The following is a 14,039-nucleotide window of genomic DNA, read 5'->3' as shown; positions in this document are numbered from 1 at the left end:
GTGTGATCTCATGGGTAATGCACTTGACATAACCAAAAGATATATCCTTATAGTCTCAAAACACGTCTCCAAGTGTCTCTTCCTATAAAAGTTCTTTGAGGATTTTTTCTAAATCCTCATTCTTGGTCCAAATAAACACTTTTTCTTGAGCTCCCGTAAGTGATTTTTACTTTTGTACATACCCCTGTGCTAAGGGGTATATATCTGACATTTAGTCTTTTCCACCTGCAGCTCTCCAAGGCCACCAGCAGAAACTGTTTGCACACTGCATAACAGAACACCCACGGAGTCAGGAGCTTCTGGTAACTATTTCCAGGCTGTGCCCACCCACATCTAGGAGATGCTGTAATGTTCATGCTCCAAACAAGTCATGCACTGATGGACCTTCGCCCCTTGCCTTTGCCACTGAAAAGGGAGTCCTGAAGCTCACTCAGTGATGTCAGTTTGCAATCATTTTCAAATAATTCCCATTCCAAAGAATTGTGCTCCTGGCTCATTTGTGCTAATGCAAACTAATCCCAAATGTGTCAAAATTTACTACTTTGAAAACGAAGTTAAAGCTCATTAAAGCCAATTTATTTTTTTTCCCTCCAATGATTCCCAGGTTCTCTGGATCAAACCCTGTTTACAGAATTCTCCCAAGGCTGTCTTACGCCTTTTTTTTTTTTTTTCCAAACGACATTTGCAAAGTTTAAAGCCACCTTTATTTCTATGCACGGCATTTACCAATAGTTAGATCTGTAAATAACAAGGCTCTCTGCTTGGTCAGGAATGCAACCTGTGTGATGACATTTTATTCAAGTAAAAATATTCCAGTAACTTCAAGTGGAAACTGACTATAAAAAGACTGCTTATTTATTTGTTTTGTACCATGAATTCAAGCACAGACTGGGGAGAAATAAAATTAACCTGTAATGTTTTTTTCCATTTTCTTGTGAAGCATGTGATTTTGGACACTTCCAAAAGGGTAAGTAGATTACTGACCATTGCAAGTTCCTGTGTCCCACTGTATTTTACACGTAAGAACTACTAGCAATATTCTTGGGCTATGGAAACTGCCTTTCTACCATATATGTTTTGTACCAATTATCACAAATAACCAAATATCCCTTTAGCCAATCTATCTGAATTTTCCTTACACCACTATAGTGTGAACATTGTTTTAACTAAGTATGGACGGTACTGTTAGGTTTGTTGGTGTTAGTCCTCCTACCACGGAGAAATGCACTTTATTTAGCAAGGCAAAGTATGATGTGAAAGAACGAATAAACAAGACCCTCTTGACAAAAGCTCTCGGTTACAGATGATAAATTAAGCTATACTAAAAAAGAAAAAAAAAAAAAAAGAAGAAGCTTGACATAACTTAAGGTTCATTTCGCTATGAATTCTTATTCTTGCTTTTATTCTAACCCTTTAACATCTTCTGTCTTGTCTCTTGTTTTTTTTTTCTTGAGTACTACAAAACGATCCTTCACTCTATTACTCCCCTTTGCAGGCCATTATCCTGCCCCAGAGGAAGCTGTGTATCTCACGTTTCTTGAAGGAATTCGTCAGTGTTGTTAACCTTTGCCTCACTTGTATAAAGCACAGCTCTCTGGCAGACTCTGGCTGCCTCTTATCTCTCTGATCCAGGCAGAGGTGTCAGAGCGTCCCAGGGAGCCATTAATCAGTGGCCCCCCTCTGCCATCAACTCCTTAGAAGCTCTCTGTGAACCTGGAGTGCTTTTGGAGGTCTAGAGCAAAATGCACAAGAAGCTTTTACCACCAATATCTTTCATAGATTGTCTAATCTGATTGATGATAATACTCAGAATTAAATATTTATGGGTTAGGATCCTGGGAAAGTTTTGAAATACATATTTTAAATCTATATGAGAGGAGTAATGTGATGCAAGATGCTTTTTACATAGTGTTTTGGACGAATAGTTCTGTCCTTCTGTAAATTCCATCTTCATTGCTTTGTCATATGAAAACATTGCTTTTGTTTCATATAAGGTGCACGTTCATAAAGTTAAAAAAGGGGTATAAACACAAAAAAGGTGAAATAAAGAAACAAGATGTCTAAAGCTTTTTGTCTATTTGACTATTAGAAACAGGGAAACAACTTGCCATGTTTCATGATGCTGAAGTACCACTTAAGGCAGATTCCATATATATAGATATATATATATATATATATATACCACAATAATGAATAATTTACTATAGCCATATCATCTAGGCCTATGATCTCACTCTCTCCTCCTCTTCCCCCAAGGAATGTAAGTACCCACCACGTCTGGTAGCTTGTGGCTGGGAGACCTATATATAGAGAGCAAGAAGAAATGGAGAAAGAAACCTCTAGCAGCAAATCAATCCTGCTCTCTTCCATCAGCAGGCAGCCTCTACTCGTGTGAATGTACAACGTGCTGGAGAAAGATTTAGACTCATACCTTTTAAAAAAAATCCCATGGGATCTTCATGGCATTTGGGATGCTAACACATTTGAAGAGTTTTTAAACAAGCAAGCCAATTTCAGTTTTTATGCACTGCATTTTCTACAGATCCTGCCTTCCATCTTATCCAGGCCAAATAACACTATTATTATTCATTCTATTTACCTTAATGATAGTAAAGCAGTACTTATGCAAGGTTAAAGTATGCTTCATTACTGCAGAAGAGTAGTGACATTTCTATAATTTAAAAAGTGAAGTCCTACATGTCCTAGATATAAAACCTGACAGCATAATCTTTTATTCCCATTCTAAGCAACAATTTGCATGCGTGAGCTTTCTCAGGATTAGTTGCATAGTTCAAAAATGTCTAGGGCTTGTTTGGGATTAACAAACTAAAGAAACAAGACATGTTTAAATGAAACTGCTGGGTTTAAGCAGTTTCCTTAATGGGTCATCATAACCCTTTTTTCCTGATAGAACAGATTTTTCTAACCCACATTGTACTGAGAAAGTATTTTCTCATCAGCTAAAAATACAAAGCATTTAGCTACGTGATCTACATAAGCCAAACAAAGAAACACTACTGAATGTAACAATTTTCTTCTCTGCAGGCCAGCATGAAGCCTATGCCCTACATAAATGTTCTAGGCAACTGTTCTGAAAGGCTAGTTTCACTTAGAATTATGAATTTAGATGCGAGATATCAAATGTATAAACTAGTTGCTTCCATAAGTACCATTAATTTTCTTGCTCACACTTCCTTGATCTGTCACTAAGTGAACCCAGGAAACAAAATACCAGAGTTTGTACTGAGGCATCACAACATCCCAGGGCCTTCTGGGATCTCTGATAATGAGGAAAAGAAAGCCATAAACTCAGGCTTCCTCAGCTAAGCTCATCATTGCTTTGAACATAGCACACTATCTTCTATTTTGATTCAAATTACAATTCCCTCCACAACATTTGATCTGTTTATAAAATAATTTTAACAGTCTTTCTTCATAGCCAAGAAGTAGTTTTGCAGTTCTGAGTGAGTTTTCCATGTCCTACAGCCCTGCAGTGCCTGATCGTTTTCATACCTGGTTACTGTAAGGCTCCCCTTTTCCAGCATTCCGGACATTATTTTGGCAGAAGTTCCAGTGCGTGCTTATCTATGGGGAAAGATCTACCCATCTGGCATCAACAAGAACTTGTTGTGAAGTCAGTATCTTTTAAGGAACAGCAAATGGTAGGATCAGCTTAAATCGTGACAAGTAAAGTGGAGCATTATCTGTGTTTTTCTTATTTTGGTGAGCTCATCTTTTAACTTCAGCATTCCACTGGAGAAGTCTGTTTTTCATGTAGACAGATAGACAGCATGGTAAACATAACAATATTGTAACAAGGAGAGTAGGCCCAGTTTGCTCTTCATGGGAACATAAATTCCATATTTACTCTTTTTTTAATATTAGTCCATATTTTTTAGTATTAGTTCCATATTTAGTCTTTTTTTAAAAAGTTACATAGCTCAGAATAGCTTCAGAGACATGTTAACTCTTGCTAAGGCCTCACCCTCTCAAGGTTTTTCTTGAAAATGCTTTTATTTGAAGGAACAGGAGATGAATATTTATGATACTGACATTTAAAAGTGGTTATGAATATCTTATACAAAGTCTTTCATGGACAAATATCAGAGATTCATCCCACCAATATTTCTGTTTACCTCCCTAAAATCCAAACCAAACCAATACCTCAGATTTTTCTAGCAATGTTCTCTTCTGCATTATTTAGTAGAACTGTACTAGACATATCCCTCATGAAAACAAACAAACAAAAAAGGATAAAGTGATAACTTACTCCATGATAAATTATCCTTTTGTTTGAGTCAGACCAAGTCAAATATTAAATTTGCCACAGAAAAGTATATTGTAGTATATATGTAGTATATATAAAAAAAGTATATATGTAGTATACTTAAGAATATCAGACTCATTTAAAATTGAGCATGCATTCACTTTTCAAAGGATTAAGGCCTTCATAAAGGCCATTCTGAATCTACTAGTTTTTACTTTAAGGACCAATTTTTCATTTAAAATTTTCAAGTAATTTAAAAAATATATAAAAAATACACCATTTAAAAATAAATATGTCTACATAATTAAAGATAGACTATTAGAACAAGACTAGATCCAAATGAAATGATCAGTGTTCTCTGTGGAAGATAATTAGGAGACAATTTTGTAAACATTTTCAGCATTCCCACAAATTACTAGATTATTGATGGTTAGCATTCTGGATAGAGACACGTTAAACTTCAGAGGCTTAAAATACTTTCTCTTCTTTCTTATGTCTTTAACATTCCTATTACATGCCTGTACATTATGTTAATCAGAACCGCTTTTACACACTATAATTTTCAATTATGCTTTAATTTTCTAAATGCATAAATTGTTATGGTATAATGTAAAACTCCAAAGGTGTGTGAAAATGCTGGATCAGAAAACTGGATCATAATTAATTGTTTTATAAAATACCCTCTTTTTCATTACAGATATTAAGTACCTAAATACTTGAGGTGAACGGTAGGTCAGGTCATGAAAAACTGCTGAAAATACTCTTTTTAGAAGCCAATGCATTCTAGTAAGTGATGATAAGCATACTAGAGTATTCCAAGCTGCTATTCACAGCTTCTTAAATCAGAGAGATAAAGTTCCTATGTTTTAACTAACGTTTCCAATGATTCATTAGCCATACAAGCAAAACAAAATCAAAGGCAGAGGTGGGAAGGGGTGCCACAGTTTACTTAAGACTTAATATTCTAAATACATTATCAACAGGAACAAAGATGAACAGTATTTCCATTTTCCTATAAATGTGAATTTGTATCATAATATTTTGATTACGATGGGAAGGCTTGTTTAAGGCTGAGAAGTAACAACTATTATAGGAAGTAAAGGTCCAAGGAAGACCTGTCTTTTTCCATGATCACAATTCCTTATGTAAATATGCATATATACCTCACACGTGTACATATACATATAGAATTTTTCTTCTTTCCTTTATTATCCAACACAAACCTTTGTGATACCACTTTCTTAACAAATATGCTGTGTTGGCAGTTATGTTCAACTTAATATACCTTTAATATTGTGCTTCTCACTGGAGTTACTGGCATATATCAAGCAACATTCCCATTCCATATGAAAGTCTTCAAATGGCAAACCCTGCATATTAAAACAAAGAATGCATCAATTATAATTTTTTTTTTTTTGAGGAACACCATTGTAATTAACATCTGATAATTTCTCCCAACTGCATGAAGTCTTCTGTAATGATTCTTTTGTGGACTATAACTGTAGTATCCCTTTTAACCCAGCTTTCTTTGACTTCTATGTAATAAATTTAAAACTTTGATGATTCTTCACGTTTAGCTATTTTACATCTGCAAAGAAAAAATAATGGGAGCCTGTCTAAATTATTCTATGTTTCTATAAATCAGACACACATGTACACATTGTGTTTTTGAGTGAAAGCTTTATCATAAATTTATTTATTAGGCCAAAACCTATCAATGCTCATTAAAAATATTTTGTGTTTATTTACATTCAGAAATTTTTAATAACTGGAATAGATGGGTATCTTGAGCTGGCATTAATAATTTCTGATGAAAGGCTGAGGCCTGTAAGAGCAATTTGTGTTTTAAATTGAGAGGGAAAGAAACAAAGGAGGAACTTGGCAAGGAAAGCAGAAAAGAGGTGTTTAACAGCACTCTGGCTGGATCATCAGCCAAGATAATCTTCTTAGTATTCAAATGTTATAAAGCAGACAGATGTTTAGGCAGAAAAAGAAGCTGAAGACTTTAGATGCAGACTGATTTACAGTCTTTTTTCCCCCCTCCCAGTAATATAAGGTCTTAATCATAGAATCATAGAATCATAGAATCATAGAATATCCTGAGTTGGAAGGGACCCTTAAGGATCATCAAGTCCAACTCTTGACACCACACAGGTCTACCCAAAAGTTCAGACCATGTGACTAAGTGCACAGTCCAATCTCTTCTTAAATTCAGACAGGCTAGGTGCAGTGACCACTTCCCTGGGGAGCCTGTTCCAGTGTGCAACCACCCTCTCTGTGAAGAACCCCCTCCTGACGCATATTAACGCATAGCTAATATTCTCTTGCATTCTCTATAGTAAAACCTTAGTCTGAATGGCATTGTATTATGGAAGGAATGGAGTTTCAACCTTTCCAAAGACATCCTTTCTTCAAAAAAGAAGAAACGCAAGGGATTACGTTGCCAAAACTATATTTGAATTACTAGCAATTTCTGAGCACATCAGGGATATTCATTCTCAACAAAGCTCAATATAGGAATAACAGGTGATTGATTTGATTTCATATTATTGTAAACTGATCTATTCCTTTTATTTTGGAGATTAAAATTAGACAAATTTATCTGATAACTATAATGCAAAGATGCACGATGAAACCATAATCTTCACAGAATATCTAAGATATTTTTCTTTAATCTCTTCTCCTTAAAATCTCTTACTCAGTCTTCCAGAGCCAAAGGATCCTCTGGACTTCAGTACTTGTGTTCTGCCTAAAAACTGCCATAACGAACCTCGTGGGCTGAACTCTGTCCCCTGTACTCTTCAAACTGTCTGCTTTCTCATGCCTTCCACGCTCTCATTTCTTTCAAGATGAGTAAAAGTATTCGCCGAGGCGATCGGCTCCGGGGCTGGCGCATTGTGCAGCAGAGCGGGGGATGGAGGCGGGCAGGGCTTCTTTTTCTCTCACCGAGGCCACGCGAGGCAGCCGAGGGAGCCGCCAGGGCCCGCCAGCTCCTGAGGGAGGCTGACGAGGCGCGGGGGGAGCCAGCAGCGCCCGCTCCGCCGGCCGTTCAAAGGCAGCCCCTAGGGAGCGCGAGCGACCACGAGCGCGTGCGAGCAGGGCGGGCGAACAGGGAGGGGCGCAGCACTTCGCGCGGGCAGAGCGAACCGGGAGGGCCCCTCACCGCTCCTCCCCAACTTTCCCAACGGTGGTTGTGAGCTGCTCGTGAAGAGCCCGGTCATAGTGTCCACCAGGCAGAAAAACATGGCTTCCGCATCTCTTGAGACCTCTCCAGCTACAGTCACCAGTGTGGCTACTCAGCCAGAGGTCTCGGTGAAAGATGCAGCTGTCCTGATCTTTGGACGGAGGCCCAAGTCAAGGGCATCCACCCTCAAAAGTCAAAGCCTTTCCACCCTCAGAGTCAGCAACTCCTCCAAGTTCACTGTCATCAGCAAATTTGCTGAAAACACCTCCTAGTCCTACATCCAAATCGTTTATAAAAACATTGAAGAGGATGGGCCCTAAAATGGAGCTTTCGGGGACCCCAGTAGTGACTGTCCGCCATCTTGATGTGGCCCCATTTACCACAACTCCTTGAGCCCTGCCTGTTAGGCAATTGCTCACCTATGGTATGATGGTTTTGTTTAGCTGTATGCTGGACATATTGTCCAGTAGAATCCTATGGGAAACTGTGACAAATGTTGATACCTTGAGATCAACTGTCCTTGTCCTTATGGGACTTCAACTTGCCAGATGTCAACTGGGATTACCACACGGCCAACATGAGCAGATACAGGAAGTTCCTAAAGCATCTTGATGATAACTTCTTGTTGCAGTTGCTGTGGGTGCCAACTAGGAAAGTTGCCCTGCTAGATCTGTTGTTCTCTGACAACAGAGAGGGTTGTCGTGCACTGGAACAGGCTCCCCAGGGAAGCAGTCACAGCACCAAGCCTGTCGGAATTTTAAAAGCATTTGGACTGTGCACTTAGTCATGTGGTCTGAATTTTTGGGTAGACCTGTGTGGTGCCAGGAGTTGGACTCGATGATCCTTATTGTTCCCTTCCAATTCTGGGATGTTCTATGATTCTATGAGTGTCTCAAAGTGTACTATGGCTTGGTACCATGTGAGCAGCTCTGTTTGAAAAAGAAGTAAAGCTGCAAGAAGAGTCTTGGACTGCAAGTATTTTCATTTTAATTCCAAATTTCTCCTAGGCATGCTACACCTGATACAGACATATATTGTTTCTCATAGTTACCTTATTGATACATTTATCTTTCTTTCCTCTTGCCAATATTATATTATTAAATTGATTTAAATGAATCTTGTTGATTATTCTGTGCACCTTCATAAATCAATAAACCTCCTATTTGCAAAACTTAATAAGATGGTGGGAATAATTAATGTTAACTGAGGCCTCTTGACTAATAAGCTTTTATCTTTATCCACTGCAATAAAAGTATTCCATCTTTAAGCAAATAACCTTGATTCCATGGTTGGCAAGACTTTCTACCAACTACAATATGTAGGCCAACCAATTTTATGTATATAGGGCAACCAAAAGGCAGGTTGGTTGTAGACACTTAATTTGAAGAGTATTATTTTTAGTCCCACTAAGGACTAGTGGCATGAAAACAATTAGGATCTTTTGTCAAGTTAATTAAATTTTACTAAGTGTAGTAATCTCAGTGGGTTTAGTACACCAGAGGAAATGCTAATTAAAACTCAAATTCTTCCTGGTATAATAAGGAACTCTAACTCTAGTAGCAAATGAATGTTTTGCATACTGATAGATATTCAAACACTAATTTTTAACTAGATGAGGGTGAACCCTTAAAAGGTTCAAATCTGCTGAAGGCTCACTTGAGAACATCACTAAATGTGTTACATCTTTGAGCAATCCACCCAAGGAACATTAAAGAATCTGGAAAACTGTGCTTCTTTCTTAACAGAAATGGTGTTGCCTTTGCAGCTAGGTCCAAATATAAAGCAATTCAAATGCAAAAGGAATTTAATTTTTTTTTTTTTTTAAATGTGGGGGAAAAAAGACCCCCAGCAACTACCACTCTCCTGATTACTCTTTCTGATGACTTGCAAAGCAACAGATACTTAATGAGATATGTTCACCTGTGGCATGTACAAGAAGACTGACTTCTTTGAAGAAGATACCTCCAAGTCTGAGGGTTAAAAGAATATTATGCAATAGTAAAGCCTTTGTCCTTGTTTTATGCATCTCTCTCTCTCTCGTTCTCTCTTTCTCTTTTTTTTTTCTTTTTATTCTTTTACTGAGCAAGTCTTACATGCAAAATACATTCCTTCAAAATGACAGTCAACAAGCAAAAATACCAGTATTCTGGACCAGCTTTGAAAATATTTTGTTCTTTAAATTTTATCTCCAATCAACAAGGTAAGCAAATGGCATTATAGTCTTTCAACTTCCCATACAAAATTATATTTAGCAACTGTTTGCACCATTACAAAGGTTATGCCATATATCAGCATGTACATCCTTACCCTGCGACAGAAAGCATGGCTGGTGTGACGAATCCGCTCTTCCTTGAAAGTGTGTGTGCTCAACTGCCAGAATAAGATCAGTATCACTTTGCATATCTGCTCTGTTGCACTCTTAAGTACTGTGAATATTGATGAAAATCTCTTTGTCGGATGGCTGACTGCTTAAATTCATCTGATGTTCTTAGCTTGTAGTCATTTGGGCAATTAATGTTCATCTTGCAACCATTCAAAGAAAGGGTCAAACCTAGGACAGAAGGATCTGTAAATTACAAGAGATCTGCCTGACCGGGACACAGAGGTGCTCCCTGGGAGAAAAGAGAAGCATGGCTGTGAGAAAGGGCATGCACGTTGCTCTGCCCTCGCCATCATGATCGATGGGCTGACGCTGCTCTTCCAGGCCCCGTGTCTCTTATCCTTCTGCCCCTGGGACAGGGGAGTAAAGGTTGGTTGTTTCTCACTGAGGAACCACTGCGCATCCCCACCATGGATTACTGGTGAGCCTTGTCAGGTAAATGCTCACTGCTTAGCTTTGGGGGGGAAAATAAAAGTGGGCCTTGTTGTCTGCTCGGGTATGTTGTCTGCTTGGTAGTAAAACAGAATGGTTTCCATAGCCTGGAAATGCTCAGAGCATACTTGAAATGTGAGAGACAGAAAGAAGCTGAGTACCTTTGTAGCTCTAATGACTTTAAGCTCTTTATGCTAAACCACTATTGGTCAAGTACCTAAAAGTCAAAGGGAGAAATTTTAATCCCTTTTCCTTGCCTGTTACTGCGTCTTACTCCAATGTGAGCAGAAGGAGGAAACACATACACCAAAAACATAGTGTCCCCACGACACTCTGGTTTTCTGTAGTCTTCACTGGTGAAAAGGTGGTGAAGATTGACTCAGTCTTCACTGGTGAAAATTGACTGAGATTTTTATTACAATGATTCTCCTCTCCTGTAATAATATAAAAGAAATAGCGGTTAAAAACATTTTTTATTGACTTCAAAACAGAAATAGGAACACAATGTATAGTACAGGGCATGGCAGAAACGCAAAGAGAACCATGATAATTCCCAGCTGTGCTGTCCATTTGGATCAGGCATCAGTAAAGATCTGGGAGCAGGAATTTCATTCACATACTCTTTATTCCTGGAAAATAATACCAAAACACACCACTTTCAATGTTTCCCCTCATTCCTTTCATAGCCTGAATTGAGGATTTCTCAATAGTATGTGCTGCACCTATGGATTTGACAGACAGAACAAATACCTTTGATTTAGGGAAGATAATTTTTATGTATGGAAGAACTACAAAATATCCCCCTTGAAATTACTTTAACAAAGCGCTTTCATTGGAATTTGCTCAAAAGAGATGGAGAGCTCAACAGCAGCACACAGAGAACTTTTTCTGGAAGCATTCTAAAACATAAGAGGAATTAAACACTTTTGTCTGTTTGCAGGTGCTTCCAGCCATCAGGAAAGCAGCAATGAACACTATTGTAGTTATTGAAAAACAATGAGCATTTTATTCTATTAGTGTGCTATTCAGCATAAGTTAACACTGACAAATTAATAATTTCTAAAGATCTTGGGACCTTGAAAGTTTGAGGCAACTTTCCTTCAGAAATGTAAATATGTTCTAATTCATACTGATGTTTGACAGACTGGCGGTCAATTAGCAAATGCAAAACATAAGGAGAATGCAAAAAAAAACATACATCCTTCATCTGTTTTGACAAGTTTAAATTATGGATAACATACTTGTAAATATACTGTTGTGTCTTGCAAACCTGACTTACTTTTTGAGGTTTTCTGATGGCTTTTATTGAGTCTTTTCTTAGAGGCAAAAAGAAGGCAATACATATTTTTTGTAATATCAGAATGTAGATCAGTCAAGTTTATCTCTGATTAACTAACAATAAAAAAGGTTGTATAAAACTGGAATTCTGTTCTTGACACACAGTACAGTCTTTTCTGCTTCACAGCCAACGACTCCTGTCCATGAGCTAAAACAATTATTAAATAATTAAAAAAATACATTTGCTATTGAACTTCATTTTTAAAATTGAGCATAACAACAGAAAAATTAGACTATTAAATAAAAAATAAAAAAGTGCAAATGATGAATTAAATATACATCACCTCATACTTTCTAGAACACTATCTACTAGAAGTATTCTACATGTATGTATCTATCCCACAATAGAAATGTTATTCAAAACCATTTTGAGAGAAAGCATTTTTTTTCCCCTACATGATAAGCTATGGGTAGAACATGACCTTAATTCTTAACACGAAGTAATCACGTCACTCATTTCTGACAAGGAACAGCCACCACCAAAGCTTAATTTTTCTTTATTGGAGGACGGTTTTGGCCGTAATTCGGTACGGTTTTGTATGTTATGATTAGAGATGGGATTATTTGTGTAGTTAATGTTTAACAAAAATGCAAGTATTTTGCTGATCTGGGAACTCATTCATGCTGTATGGGCTGTTATTGTACCACTTTAACAACATGAAAGCAATGCAGTCAATTACTATGACTCTGTAAAAATGTGCTGTGCAAGAACAAAAAACTTTTTCTTTCAATGCCCCAATCTGTACTTAACCCCTGAGAAAACATGGAAGATAATCTTTATCTGAACAAAGAACACATTCATTTCAACCATATATATGCTGTATGCTACGATGCTACGATGCAAACAGAACTCTGAGTTCAGAGCAGGTTGGAGCTCCACCTGGAACTAATGTGTCATCAACACAGTTCATCGCAGCTTCCACATCTAGTGGTTTACAGTACACTGCAATTTTCAGGCAAGTAATACAAATGTCATAGCATGTTTTTATATGCTAAACAACAATTTTGTAATTTTTCTGTTGCTTCCAAGAAAGCTGGAATCCCATACTGTTTGTAATGTTAAGTATTCTTTTCAGAAGCCAGATTCAATTGCAAGCCCTTCAAGTCTCTACTCTCCCATTTTTAATTTTCCAGTTCATTATAACATTATTTTAAGCATTTATGATGCATGTGCTTTTCCTCAAATAAATGTAGACCAAGAAGAAGGTCTGTTCTTCAGTTGCTAAAAATCAAGCTGATGGAGATAAGGAAAGAGCCCTGATAAATGTATCTTTTCTTATATTCTAGAACATATACTTCTATATTGACAACTAACAGTATGAACTGCAGCAGCAAACTAGAAGTTCCCAGCATGCTCTCCCACCTTTTGAAAAGTTCAGTGGGTATAAAACATACTTGAGCGAAATCAGAAAATCTGTTCCAACTATAGTTTCTGAAGCCGTGCTTTATTGTTATAATATTTTTGCTATTTTCTCTTTGCAGTTTTCTGCAATACAGATGCTTGGGTGCTAAATAACAATAGCAGTGTTTAATGTACAGTATGGGAAAGCATAGGAAGCGAGGTGCTTCTAGGAGGTTGCACGTTGTAGAAATAACCACTGATTCAGTAAGTTCACTGACAATTCTTTTTTTTTTTTTTTTTCCTCTCTGTACCTGGATAGAAATCAAGAGCTCATTTTCTTATAAAAGTGATTCATAATAGCAGCAAGATGAAGAGAACTGTGCTGATGACTGATCATCTTAATATATTAAGTGTTTGCAAGGATACTGAGCTGTCTAATGTACTTAGTTATAATCAGATGATAACTACTGAGTTTAAGTACTTTAATTTACCTTGGACTACATTTCATGTGCTCCGTGATACAGTTGCTTTTAGGAAAAGAAATTTAAATAATAAATCAACTTGAGCACATCTATAAATTTAACAGAACAGAGAGATTAGGAACCTTGGTATCAGCTCCATTTTACATTTTCCAGTCATTTTCAACTGAATCTCTTCTATCAGGAATTGTGGAAGGGATATAGAGAATGGCTTCAATTATGATCTGTGTTTATGTATTTAAATATCACAGTTTTCCGGAAGCTATGGTCCAACACTGGAATCTATCCAGTAATCATTTGTTATAACTATTCAAGTGTTTGAGAGCAGCAATCATTTATCTAAGTGAAGATTGCAAAATGCATTTTTATACTTCTTCAGGTTCCTAATGGTGTGGAAATGGAAATTTTCATTTTTGCTCCAGCAAATATATATAATATCATTAATGATCACCTTCACTGTCTTGTTACTTGTGCTTCTACCAATTCTCAACTAATACCTGCTAGCCAAGAACCAGCAATTCCAGTTCAAAATAGATTTACTAAGATGTTTTTACTGTGAGACTCCACTGGAAGTCAGATTTCAGCTCCATACATAAAATATTCAAAAAGAAAACCAC

At 37.2% G+C, this 14,039-nt stretch overlaps 1 long non-coding RNA gene across 7 annotated transcripts in view; it reads right to left on the bottom strand.

The window, feature by feature from the left end:
• The window catches only part of LOC311443514, a 118,223-nt gene that overhangs the window by 23,809 nt on the left and 80,375 nt on the right, over positions 1-14,039 (bottom strand). For 5 of the 7 annotated variants that reach the window (XR_014697297.1, XR_014697298.1, XR_014697300.1 and 2 more), the window contains 2 exons: positions 9,759-10,697; positions 5,553-5,637 (listed from right to left, as the gene is read on the bottom strand). This is a non-coding gene — a long non-coding RNA (uncharacterized lncRNA). Of the gene's footprint in view, positions 1-5,552; positions 5,638-7,037; positions 9,701-9,758; positions 10,698-14,039 lie in introns of those variants that run through there. The other 2 variants (XR_014697299.1, XR_014697303.1) reach the window with 2 other exon arrangements.

Source organism: Aythya ferina (assembly GCF_964211825.1).
Source record: "Aythya ferina genome assembly, chromosome: 12".
Taxonomy (NCBI): domain Eukaryota; kingdom Metazoa; phylum Chordata; class Aves; order Anseriformes; family Anatidae; genus Aythya; species Aythya ferina.
The sequence above is the reverse complement of the archived record's forward strand: the minus strand, read 5'-3'. Positions and strand labels throughout refer to the sequence as shown.